The sequence below is a fragment of the Solanum pennellii genome, chromosome 4 (genome assembly GCF_001406875.1).
Source record: "Solanum pennellii chromosome 4, SPENNV200".
Lineage (NCBI taxonomy): Eukaryota > Viridiplantae > Streptophyta > Magnoliopsida > Solanales > Solanaceae > Solanum > Solanum pennellii.
Window position 1 is genome coordinate 75104803 of NC_028640.1, and position 14682 is coordinate 75119484.

General features: G+C 28.5%; 1 long non-coding RNA gene across 1 annotated transcript; it reads left to right on the forward strand.

Moving 5' to 3' along the window:
* Nucleotides 1-2825: 2825 nt before the first annotated feature.
* On the forward strand, nucleotides 2826-5742 carry LOC107017488. The gene is made up of 3 exons (XR_001456505.2): nucleotides 2826-3239; nucleotides 3340-5174; nucleotides 5289-5742. It is a non-coding gene; the product is annotated as an uncharacterized LOC107017488 (long non-coding RNA).
* The last annotated feature ends 8940 nt before the right edge of the window (nucleotides 5743-14682 follow it).

Genomic DNA, 14682 nt, shown 5'->3' on the forward strand with positions numbered 1-14682 from the left:
ATGTTCTTTCTAACTTAATCAGCATTCACAATGTAGTCTTAAGGGCTTTGAGAGTTTTGGTTAGGGGGAGAATTTCTGGGTCACAAGTTTGATACGTTATTACTTGTGTGAACCTCCCATGTATTCCGAGTGAATTGGTTGAGGTTGTTTCTCTCTGTATTTGTACTCTCATATTTATAGTGGATTACTCATCTCCTTTGTGGACCGTAGGTCGATTGACCGAACCACGTTAAATCTTTATGTCTTTTGGTATATTTCTCATTGTCTTCTTACTTGTGGTCTTTCGAAATTTGTTTTGCTAGCTTCCGCATTTACACCTACATATTTTCGATCCTAACACACCACTCATCTTAATCGCCAACTTTTGTCACCATGACCACTACCAATTTTTGTATTCATAAAATAAGTGTTACCTAATCGTGTTCAAGATAGTAAATTGGAAGTGTAGAAGAAATAAAAAAATTAATAAAATAGTTTTGTTTTAAATTCAACGAAAAACTACAATGAATTTAACTATTGGTAAAAGGCTCAAATATGTTATTAAACTTTCAGAAAAGGCTTATTTATGTCATCATTTAAAAGTTTGGCTCATTTATGTCATTAGTGTTAAAAAAAAGACTCATTCATGCCATTATTTTTAAAAATTAGTTTTGCAAAACCAGTTTTGACACATATCCAATTGTAATACCATGTCATCAATTTTTTAAATCAAAAATAATAATTCTGGAAAAAAATTGAATTTAATTTTTTGACTTTTTTTAATTAAAAAAATTGATGACGTGACCGAAATACAATTGGATACGTCATTAATTTTTTAATACACAAAATAAAATTCTGAATAAAATTGAATTAATTTTTTTAATTAAAAGAAACTGATGACATGGCCGAATTATAATTGACCACGTGTCAAAAATAATTTTTTAAAATCAATATTAAAAATAATGACATAAATAAGTATTTTCTAAAATTTTAATTGCGTATTTAAGTTTGAAGTAAATATGCAAGAGGGACAACATCCTTTTTGAGGAAGATTAAAAAATATAGTGCTAGAAATCCATCGTCAACCAATTTCTTAACATGAGTGTCAAACAAATGTTTGTTTATTTACTTAATTTTTAAAAATTTGTTTGTTTTAAAATAAAAGAAAAGGTCAAATAATTGTTTTACACCAGCAATTAAGAAAAATGTTATTGGATTTCAAACGCATTTTCCCTTTTGGTCTTGTCTCTTTTGATATTGTTGCTTTTAGAAAGTGATCCATCTGATTCCAAACTAATGAAGTACTATATCATTCAATGGATTAATTTCTCATATTAATAGCAGATTTTGCAGAATTTTAACAAACACAACAAATCACATAATTTGATAAAAAATATATATTACTTAATCACGAATTTAAATTGAACAACAAAAATAACTCTTGTCAACTCTTAAGAGTGGAGTATTATATGTAAGCATAAAAGTTTTCCTCTTTATAGCAAATAAGTAACTAATAGAATTTGTTCGAATTTCTTTACTCTCTCGTAATTTAAAATCCAGCGTAAGCTTATATGAAGCCTTGTGTCAAAAAACTTTGAGGTTAACTAACATAATGAAGAAGATTTTGTACGTATTCTTAAGCGTTTATTATGTAAACATAAACAATTTTTTTTTTTTCGTTCGTTATTTTAAAAAAACTAAGTCCATTGATTTAAGTACAAAATGCTATTAATTATCACCCGAATAATTTGGATATCTCCAAAATCACAACGATATACATCTGTAACAATGACAATAATATTACTAAAACTAGCTGAAACACGAATAACTCCTTTTGATATTCTACATACACCTTTATATAAAACAATGCATCCATTCAGATTCGAATTAATTTTTGATATAACTAAACAATTAATTAAACACTTTTCATTTTTAATTTTTTTACACATGTTTTTAAATGCATATTCAAATTAAGGCGTTGATATTTATATTTTTCTTAAAAATAATATATTTTAAGTGATCAATTTATAACTCAACGAACACTTTGCTTTTAAATTTAAATTTTCACCTAGTATTCACTATCCACGTGAACAATTAAGTTATGCACATAAGTATTTTTTTTTAAAAAAAAAGTTCAATAAAAAATACTCACATATCTCTAATTATTATCAACTTTTAAATTGATATATCAATTGAAAAAATAATAATTAACATAACGAATTTACTATTTTATCTCTATTAATTATGAATTGAGTGAATTAAAAGACTAAAGATTTTTAAAAAATACTTTCTTTTTTCAAAGTAATTATTTGAGGGCATAAATAAGTAAAAAATCGTCCTTTTTTATTTATTAAAATGAACAAATAACTAAAAATAATTAAAAAAATAGATAAATAATTTAAACAGATGAAACTTTCAAGTCCCAATAAATATTAATTTAAGCGTCTAAATAAATTATATGACAATCTTTTTTGACTATAAATATTTTCCTCTTTGTAAAAATATAATTTTCACAATAGTCACTAGAAATAAAAATTAATTATATTTTTTCACATAGAAAATATTTATTTTTAAATTGCTAAAATTCTGAAATTATCGTGTTAGACGTGAGAAGCATGTTATCACACGTTACAAAAGTTAATATGTCCTACTCAAATTACACATCCAGAAACTTTCCCTTTAATTTAATTTATTCCATGACAGCTGTCCATCTATTTACGGTACCTATTCCTTGTCAACCTCTTTGCCGCCTTAAATGGTTAAACCTCATCTCTACCGTTGAATATCTTATCTTAAATCAATCTCAACCGTTCATTCCCTCAAAATTCTTAATAAATTACGTCCTCCTCTTTTCATTCATGCATACCTTTTACCTCTACGCCTATCTTCGTATTTTCTCCAGATCTCTTCTAAGTAGTTTATCTTCTTCAAATTTCATGATCAGATCTGTGTAGATCGTTCCTTGATCTACGTTTTGGTTATGGATTTGCCGTGTTTCTGTACCGGACCGCCGTGGTTTTGTGCCGGACCGGCGACTGACGGGCCGTATGGATTGATGGTTCGATGTTTGTTTGATCTGGCCGACGGTTGACGAAGAGATGGTGGATCTGATGTGTTCTTGTGTTCGTTTGGGATAGATGAGCATAGTCGAGTCAGATCTGTTCGGTCTTTAATAGATTAGTGGAGATTGGAGAAGAAGTTTCAGCAACCGTGATGTTATCATCGCGAGGGTTCAACCGTTGTTCGCAAGAGATATATTGGTGAGCTAGATAAGCTTTTTGTGTTTTTGTTTGCTTGGAAATTATGAATTAAGTAAATTACCTCTGTTGAAAACATGCGAAGTCTTTCTACATGTTGCAGGTTTGAAAATAGATGCAAAGACTAACGGATTGGTGCCTCGTTGTCATATATCAAGTTCTTTTGACCGGTTATCATCGGCCGAAGGTTGAATCAGAGAACGTTATGGTGAATCTAAGGTTATGATGGTTTAATTTTGATGTTTATAATTATCTAAATGTTTTATTTGCTTTAGTTTTTATTTATGCATGCACATGTACGAGAGATAAAAGAATGAGTTGAGGTTGTGCGAGGTTAGAGAGGAAAAAAGTGAGGTGTTTATTGTTTTATGTTACCAGGCCTTTGCCATGTTGGGTGCGCTCGCATGGCAGGCCAAAAGTACCTAATAAAACTATATTTTTTGGTGTTGGAGAGGAGAGGCACAGGGTTTTGCCTGGATCTCCTCTCTGTGTGTGTCGCGTCCTTTTTATTTTTTCATGCTCTTTCCCTGCTCATGCGTCCAACAATCTCGCACCGATCCAGTGGTTACTTGTTTTTTATGGACAAGTTATTCGTGTTGAATTGCTTAATATGGCGATGGACAAAGCAACGTTTCTACTGCTGCACTACTCGGAGGTACATAATCAATTTTACATTATCAGCATCCATATATTTATTACTTTCCTCTATAATCACCTAGACAGTAATGAAAATATCTCTAATCAATAGTTTTAGAATTATTCAACAAGCCGTACAAAGCTTAATCTTTTATATGCAGTCACATACAGCTGATTACTGAAGAAGCTTCAAACTATTTCATAACATATTTTGGCTGGTCTCCCCTCTCCCCTCTATCCTTGATATCCAATTTTTGATAACTTAGGGTCATTTACTTCATATTTTTCGAGAGCGAATGTATTTCAAAAACGAAAATATTGACACCTTTTAAATAAAGTATAAACAACTAAAAGACCAATCATTCTATGTCGCATCAACTTTAAGTTGCGTTTAGGCTTATGTTTCGTGCTAATAATTATTTAGCCGTCTAACTCTCAAATTTAAGCTATTATTTGAATATTAGTAGGTTTTTTCAGGTGAACAAGATACACATCTAAAATATGTCATGTAAAAAGCCATCTAAAAATAATTTCTGCGTAAGAACCATTATCATGGCATAACCAAGGCTTCATCCATAAGTCTCTTCTTGTTGATGGCTGTTCTTTTTCATTTGTTCTCATGGCCCTTTTACGTGGGTAATTATTGCCTTCTCTTCGTTGTGGATGAATAAATTTCTTTCAGTTAATTCTATGATATGAGTTTATGTGGAGAGCCACGTTGTTTCTTTTTAATCGTGATGTAAGTGTTCCAATCTATGGAGATGCCGGTCATGGCTTCCCTTTTGTGTAGCCTTCTGGGAAGTGTATTTTAGGCAGGTTTGGGAGATTGACTGTTAAATTAATTCCGTGTACTGGGTAGATCTTGTATCTGAGTGGATGATGGAAAATTTTGCAACATAGAACTTGGGAATATCTTCGTTTCTGATTCATGCTGTCTGGAGTCCCACCTTGTGATGGGAAGTGTTGCTTTGTTGATGCATGGATGTTTTACCTGGTGCGTTCAAGTTATGTTTGTGCTGTTGCTGCTGTTGAAGAGGTTGAAGATCTGAAGATCCGTTTGCTGCTGTTGGAAGTTAATCATTTGGGTCATACTGTTGGTTTGTTCTTGTTACATTTGGAAACACTCGGAACTTGACGCATGAACTTGTTGCTGTTGCTTGTTCGGATCTATGGTGTATATCAGTAACACAGTATGGTAGCCTGGTCATTCTTCTCCCGATGTACTGCGCTCAAAGAACTTGTAGCAGATGACCTACTTCTCCCCTAGGGCTTTATTAAGTATATTATAATGCTACTCTTGAGGTAATCATCTGTCTTATAGAAGATATGCTGCTTTTTTTGTCTATTAATATTTTGCTGTATTCGTGTATTTTTGTATTTTATGGACTTTCTAATGATATTTTTCCCTCTCTGCAGTTCCGATTGTTTCTACTAGACTGGAACGTGAAGCAAGTTTTCATGATATATGACAATTCACAGTTCTCATGAAGACCATGTGGTGCATTTAGTTTCTCCTCTTTTGAAGATGCTGATTTGCCGTACCTAATGGTTTGCAGTTGCATTTATTTAATATTGAAGTTATTATTTTTGGTTTAACTGTGAGTACGATGAGTACGATAGTTTCGGTTTTTGCTCTATTATTTTTTTATTTCTAGAGTATGTCTATGTTTGCTGGAAAGTTGTCCCATGGAAGTATTTGTTGAGACTAGCATGGGGTGAGTCCTTGGGCGTAAAAGATTTACGTCATTTAAGTATTTATAATATACTTTATTGAGTTATTGTGGTTACTATTATGTTAGTTTTTATACCTTTTTGGGGACTGTAACATGAAAGTTGTACTCGCACGAGTTTGATCAGTACTTTTACTTAAGAGAGTGTTCATTATTATAACCCTAAAAGTTCGTTTTAAACCAATATTTCTGTTCACATGACAATTGATCATATTCCTACCAAGATGGGTGACTTCCAAGGTTATCATTTTTGGCCCTAATTTTTTTAAATCCGGTGGCAGCTAAAGTTATTTATTAATTATGACTGAACTTTTAAGATAGGTGCTGCTTTCATTTCTTTAATGGCCATATCTTCGTTAATTATCTAGCTGCTAAATTACATTTTCGGATGGATCCAAGAGCTCGGTTTTTGGTGGAGCGCTCGATGCTTGTTGTCGAGAGGTCGGTGGTTCGAATCCACCTGGATTCCTAATTTAAGTGGGGAATAAGATGTATTTTATGGAGTCTTGAGCCTAAACCTTAACAAAAATTTTAGAAGGGTATAAATAAAATTTTTAAAGGGTATATGAGATTTTTTTAAAATCAAAGCGGTAAAATTGTTTAAATTGTTTACATAAGTTGCTGTTAATGTTATTATTATTTTTTAATAAATTGCTGTCTTAGCAGTGATTTAATATTTATTTTTTTTAAATTGATGTTTTAGTAGAGATTTTAAATCAAATTTTTTTTATTTTTACATTTAAATAAATGCAGCGATTTTATGTTTAATTTTTTTTATTTTTTTAATAATTTAAGTAAATAGCTGCCAATTTTTTTTATTTTTATTTTTAAAATCGCTCAAAAAAATAAACCTGTCTATTTTTGTATAGTTAATTGTGCAAAAATTTTCTGTTCAATTTTTCTCCAATTCTGTATTAATTTTTGTAGTTAATTTTGACATGTCAGGTTCTTAAAAAAAATTCAATTTTTTCAAAAAAAAAATCACATACATTTATAAGAAAATGTCAATTCACATGAATTTTTACTATGTTAAAATAGGTAGGATTTAGTTTTTGAGCGATTAAAAAAAAATTAATAAAAAACAAAAAATTTCTTATAAATACATGTGAATTGATACTATTTCTTATAAATGCTGTGAATTCTTTTTGTAAGAATTTGACATGTCTAACTTCTTTTTGTAAAGTGGATATGATTATCTTTAAAAATTAAATTTTTTTTTAGAGAAAATCGAAAAAAAAAATTTGCATAAATTTTACTACACAAAAATAGACAGAATTATTTTTTGAGCGATTTAAAAAGAAAAAAAATTTAAAAAAAAACAAAAAATTTGGTATATCGCTGCCAGTAATTTACTTAATTTTTTTTTAAAAATAAGTGTAAGATCGCCGCAGGCAGCGATTTATTAAAAAATAATTTTTTTTTTATTTAGGCAGGGATTTAATTTAAAAAAATTAAAAAAAAAATTTAATTCAAAATCACTGCCTTGGCAGCTATTTGATTTTTTTTTAAAAAAATAGCAAATAAATAATTAAAAAAAAATTAAGGTTAAATCGTTGCCAAGAGAGCAATTTACTAAAGAACAATTTAAAAAAAATTATTTTGAAAATTAGCTATTTCTTTAAAAAGATCAAATTTTGCAAATCGCTGCTATAACAGTGATTGGTTTTTCTGGCGGACAAAATTGCTACTTCGTGAGTGATTTTGCTATTTTGATTAAAAAAAGATTTCATACACGGTTTTGAAATTTTTATTAACATTTTTTACCGTTTAGCCTCCGGATTCTATTTTTTTGTGCCGTGTCCTAATCGTTATGTAGAATTAACATTTTCAGAAGTTAAGTACCTAATGGAGATGTAATTATGAGGTCATTATCAGATGTAATTGTTCCACATTATTGTTGTGACTATTATATTTGAAGTTTATCCTACAGTTTGCTGTTCTCTTGTTGGGTGCACGAATTTTTTCAATGGGATCAATATTTTTTTTGGTCAATATAATGATTGAAGAATCAGAGAGTGTAATTATTTATTATTGTAGTTGTCCAGTAACATTTTTTCGTGTTTTACATGTTTCATCCCGTTATCAAATACCGGACATTTTCACCAATTGCTTGATCAACTTATTGAACTTTCACAAGGTAAATACTAGTTCATTGCTGTTTCAACAGATGCTTTTGCTCAAATACATGTACTTGTGTACAAGTTCTGCGGGAGCCTGTTTGCCTGTTAGTAATTGCTGTTGAAGATTGGATCCATCATCTCTCTGCTGTATAGCACATGCAAGAATCTTAGATGCTGCGGCTCATCTTTGTTTGAGCAGATTTGAGAGCGCTTTGTGTTGGTGCTGCCCTTCAGAGGATGAAGTCTTGTCCTGTATACAAACTCCGCATTCCTAATGTTCGTGTGAATGTTTAACAAGTTCATATCTTATTCTCAGTGCAATTCCAAATGTTTAAGTGTTTCTTGGTAAGGCACTATTATTGATGGCATATACTCTTTGCCCCAGTAGATTGTGTTAATTTATCTGAGTGTCCTGATGTCTGCTGAGCCATGGCAGTGTATTTTCCGATACAGCATTAGTACTGGCTTAGCGGTGATTGGTATTGGTGAGCTTGCTAACTTTTCCTTAATGGATGATGTCAAATTCGGGATCATTGTTAATTTTGCCAGTTTTGGGGATAACTTGAGTTCAAGTTGTCTTGTGTTTATTAGAACTGGCATATTGTGAACTTTTGTACAAATGTTGTGTGATGGTAGTATAATTATTTTTTTCGTTAGGTGGTATAGCCTGAGTTGGGATATAGATTCGTTTCTTCCTGAGCTGGAACATAGATTCATTATTACTGCAAGTGTCGATATAGATTCAATACATTTCCTAAAAATCATTGGAGTAGAGGTCGTGAACGGATAGATTTATCGTTACAACTTGATTATTTTTTCTACGATGAAGATATGACTGTTTGTTCGAATCATTGCAATGGATTTGTTTGTTTGTGTAGCTTATATGATGATACTCAACTTTATTTATTCAATGTCACCACAAGGGAGATAAAAGTTTCCCCTACCTACGTGATTGAAGAATCAAGAATTACACCAGACTTCAATTGTCCATTTGATAAATTGGTTCTAGGGTTTGATCAGGTGAAGGAAAACATTAGAATTTTCTATAGTTGTTTTTATGGATTTTGTGCATTTTTATTCAGTTTTTGTTATAGATTGATATATCAGTTGGTGTTAGAATTATACTATGAATAATATTTGATGTAACAATTGGGATAGATTTTTTGATATCAAGTCTGAAATTGACAAATTGTATGGCTAACACTGTATCCAAAGTTTGCTAAGGGGACTAGAAGCAGCAGTCAAAAAGTATTCTAATGTCGAATCACGATCAACTAGGATAGAAATAAAGTATTTATATTAAACTCTTTTTTGGTGTCAAGGTAATAACTTTGAATAGTCATCGTCTTGACTTATTATATAATATAAGTTAAAAGATGAAAAAAATAAGAAAAAATATTTCTAGCATGCTCTTCTATACGAGGGAAATTTTAGACATTCTTGATAATGAGTTTGTTGTTATTTATCATATGATTATATCAGATTATCAGGCTGGCTCAATACTATTGATGGTCTAAAATCGACCTTTAACATGTTTTATAAAAGAAAATAAGTGACATTCGGAGTGTGAAACTCGAATATATACTTAATATAAGTATATATTTTTTTTTACCAATATCTCTTTTTAAAAGAAATTTATAACCAAGGTGTTTTACCAATATCTCTTTTAATATAAGTATATGCGTGTTTCAGACCCTGATTATCACTTATTTTATTTTATAATCAAATAATTTTTGCTCATACTTATAACCAAAGTGTTTTCTTTTAATATAAGTTTTTGCTCATACGCTATTGACTTAAAATTAAAATCTCTCTATTTTATTTTCCTCAATAGCATAGTTAATCTACAATCTTGAGCCAATTTCACAAAGTAATGTTGAGGGATATATTGTGAGCTTTTATTATTCTTCTTTTCGAATAATGGAATAGAAAAAAAATTCTCTTCCACAAATTCCTAGTAGTTTATTATTCCATCCTTTCATTTTAATTATCATATTACATTCTATAATCTATTCAAATTTTAATTAAATTTAATAATGTATATCATATAAAAAAATTAGTCCGAGTTATAATCTTATTGATGTTTGAACAATTCAATAAAATCTTACAATTTAAATAAAAATAATAATTATGTAAGGATTCTTTGTGCATTTTACGTATAAAAACCAAAATCTCTTAAAGAATTTAGCTTAGACCAAAAAAAACACCTTTATTCAATGTGCAATCTTTAAGATAGTGGAACTCGTGATGCTTCCTCCAAGAACAAATGCTTTTTCATTTTTTATTTATTTAGTAATTTAGAATAAAATATTTATTATTTCTAAAAAAGGAAAATAATAATAAATAAATACGAAACGTGCATTTAATTTTGGAGACATTGTAATAAAACGATAAAGGGTAGAAACACGCAAGCTTTTTTATTCTCTTCCACAAATTCCAACTTGTTTGTTATGATATTTATTTTGATTTGGCAGTTTATTGGGTCCCCAAACTTTCTTTTATTTCTTATACCCTTTCATAAGCTACATGTGTACATGAGCTGGCCAAAAAAAAAATTAATTGTTATAATGTGTAAGTCAGTTGTGGAGTCAGAAATTTTAGGGTGTTAAATAATAATAATTTGTAATTGTCAGAACAAAACAAAACAATATTGTGTTATTTTGGGTTCAAACTTAGAACTCCTTCGCTCAAATGGACATCTATAACGTAATTTTTCAACGAAGGGTGTTAAATTATTGACTGTAGTTACGCCACCAACATGAGCAAGTTGTGTACGTTACGATCAAAGAATGTGGGATAGTGAATGCGATTTTTCCTTCCTTAATAAGAGGTCGAGAAAGTGTTCTCCCGAAATGGGACTCTACCCAATGTGAAATTGTATTGATCAGACTTTAATGTGAATATCATACGCCAAATATGAAACATATGAAAGATTGTGTAGGTTAGGAAAAAAAGAAAAAAGAAGAAGAGGGAAATAGAATGTAGATTTAGATTGTTTTTCAAGGGGGAAAAAAGAAGATAAAGGGTACTCTATAGTCCATGGTTGATATATGAAATAGTTAATTCTAGCTATTTTTAAATTTGATAAAAAATGTTGGATCCCTCAAATATAATCGGTGAAAGAGTATTGTTATTATTTTAAATTGGTAAAACGAACAAATATATGTCTAAATTATCGTAAATAGTATGCAGATACTTTTGGGACATTAGTGTCTCTGTCATCCAAAAATTAGAGCAAATAGGTCCTTCACTCTAACAGAAGACTAAATATGTACATGTGACACAATCTTATCGGTCGATTCGATATTTAATAAATGTCGAATCAGTGAATAAGATTATGACAATTATATGCCATTTGTATAAGAATATATATGCTTTATTTTTTTGATAACATAATTACCAATATTTTAAAAATATGATGAAAAATATTTACATACCTTTTACGATCTTTTTCCATTTTTTAAATTTAACTTATTGAATTACTCCTAAAAGTTTCACATCAAACTCACTAGTGTTAATTGTTGAATTACTTATAAAACGAAAAGTAAAGTTAAATGGTCATGATCAGAATTTCAATCGAGTATGAGAAAAACAACAAGTCTTATAAGTGGCAATGTAATGTAGCATTATTCATTTGATTGCCTTCTTCACACACACCCTCACACTAGCCCCATCACCCCTCTACATTTAGCACCTCAGCACGGTTAATTATATCTCATCTCAAAAGTTTTTTTAATCATAAAAAAATTTGAATTTTTTAGTGCTATCGAATACATTGTTTAATTATCCGATATACCGTAAATAGCACATTGCTTAATGAGGAAGAAGCATCAGATAGGGGATTCGTTGTAATTTTTTTAAAAATAATTGGAGATTTTAAAAATTATGATATAAGTTATGTATTTATATGATTTTTCCAAAATATATTTTGAAGAACATCTTTTATTTATTTGTTTATTCGATGAGTATATTTTATTTTTTTGCTATGCAAATAATTCTTCACTTAGCTTTTCTTTTTCAAAAGACTATCTAAATTATTTGATTTTATTGGATATGAATATTTTCTTTTTACCTACGACTTTAGCCCACTAGATAGATAATATGGTAGATATAGCATAAGTGAAATGTCACAATTGGCAACCACTTTGCTTACTTTTGCTGCCATTTTGTGAAATAATTTAAAGTTTTTTTCTTTTTTATTTTTGCGTTTATTTATTTATTTTTATTATTATTCAATTTTTTGTTTGTTGATAGAGTTGGCCTTCAATTCTAATTCAAATTATATATAGATATAATAGCAAATATTTACATTAAAAAGGAATAATGAAATATAAGATTTATCTATATATATCGATATCTTATTTATTAATCATAGTTACTCATTTGATAAGATTATACAAGATATTCATGTTTATGAGAAAAAATACGAATTAAAAAATCTAAATGCATGTCCAAGCAAAACAATTCAAATCAATTTGAGTTCAAATCATGTTCAAATGAAGCTTAAGAACCCATAAATTTTAAATTTTTATCCAACGACATCTAGCCACAAAGTTAGACATCCAACGATAGTCGGTCGATGCCCAACGACATTGGCTTGGTTAATGCACAACGACACAGGTCGACACTTCTTAACATAGACATAGGAAAAGTTGGAATTTCAACTTTAGAAGTTTCTGAATTTTATAATGAATTTTTTTTTTAATGATCGTGATGCTCGAGCCAATTTTTTTACACCTTAACTAAATTCTTTTGTCACTTGCCACTTATCTCATTAACTTTGTAATTGAAGATTTTAAGTGATAATAATTGAATTCTAAATTTAATATTTATATTATTTAAAAAATTTATTAACACAAATATATTATTTAAATAAATTTATTGAGTTCTATCGAACATGTACTATAAGCTCCGTCCCTAACTATAGGCCGACACTGATGATCTGTAAGCTTTTTTTGGATGGTTGTCACCAATCGTATTCTATATATATTTTATTTATAATATTTATTTATTTGCTATGTAAGTTTTATTATATTACATTATTAAAATCCTTTCTTATATGGTGGGATCATATGATTTTTTCTGTTTTCCATTATATATTATTTCTTAATTTATTTTTCTAGAGAACTCCGCCATTTAATTACTCTATTATATATTTTTATATCCCTTCCGTTTAATAATAACTATCAATTATATTAAAAATAGTTGCTTAACAATATTTATTTAAAGCAAAAATTTTTAAAGATAATTTATCTTTTATTTTTATTTAATTTTTACTATTAAATATTATTTATAATTTAACATATTTTTCAAAGTATGAAATTTAATAAAATCAAAGAATTATTAATATTACCACTATTATTTATTTTCTCCGTTCTTTTTTACTTGTCCACTTTTTCTTTTATAGTTGTCTCTAATTACTTGTTCATTTTGACAAATCAAGAAAGGATAATTTTTTTACGTATTATACTCTCAATTAAATGACTAATTACTTTAAAAATGTAGAACTTTCATTCACTTCATAATTAATAAGGGTAAAATGATAAATTCAATACGTCATTAATTATTTTCTTAATAGGTATATCAATTCAGAAGTGGACTAGTAAAAAGGGACCGAGAGAGTACGAAGAGTCCCCATATTATGTTTGTAGGTATTTTTAGGTGTATTTATCGAATGGTTCAATTCGATTTTAAATGTTATCAATTAGTGGTTTGGAACTATGCTTAATCATTACAATACCAATTAATATGTAAGAAATGTTAAATGGCTAGAAAATTAAAAAACATATAATATCTTTTAATTTTAAAATGTTTTTTTTATTTCTATAGTTAAAATGTATTAAAGTTAAAAGAGTAGAAATGTTTTAAAAGATAAAATAACATAGGAAAAAATATTCTAGCCAAATTTTCTGATCAAAAGAATTTTTCGTCAATATATACATATCGGTAAGATTCAAAACGTATATTTAATTTTCTGATCATGGTCATTTATCAATTACTTTTATTTTTTTGTTCTAATTAAACTTGTTAATTTGAATTAAAACGTTTATTTAGTTATATCTAGGGTAAAAAAAATACATACTTAATTTACAGATAAACATTGAATTGAAGTTTTAGTTATCTCTTCGATAGATAAACAAAGGGCTAGAGGATTTTTAGTAGCAATGATGATGGTTGAAATTAAGTAATTTTTGTTATCAAATTATCGACTAATTTATTATGAAAATTAAACAATTTGAATCACGAGCCAATAATGCATTCGATAAAAATAATATCTAAGTTAATATTGACTTAATAAATTAATAAATTATTAGTAATAAATTATTAATATTATTTTAAATTTAAATTATTAGTTATGATTCGATTTCAATGAACGTAAGATATTTTTTCTTCACATTTCTCAACCACTCATATGAGCAAAAACTGTAGTAATAGGCCATGTACGCTACTCATAAGTGTTATAGTCGAGTGATAAGTATTCTTTCATCTTTTAATTAAGTAGTTTTGAGTTTGAGTCTCTTTGGTGTACGTAGTTGCATTAATTAAAAAGCACCTAAAAAAATAAAATTGGGACTTTCTAACGTGAATTTAAATTTAGTCAGATCCTGACGTGAATATAAGAAAGATAGAAAAAAAACACATGTCAAAAAGAAATTTTTAAAAAAATTCATTGAAGTCAATGGACCCTCACTTTTATTTAATAATATTTTTGACTATTTCCACTTTTTGTGGAAATTATTTAATTTAAATTAAAAGCCATTATGATATAGGGTTTTAGGCGATGAATTTGACTTAAGAAAATAATTCTAATTCTAGTCTGACAACTAATTATTTTTTCAACTTAACATAATGTGGTCTAATACAAAGAGAAGATAAATTGAAGTTTAGGCTAAAATAAATTATGTCGAAATTGATAATAAATCGTGAAAATGTTTTAATTAAAATATTTTTATATTTGAA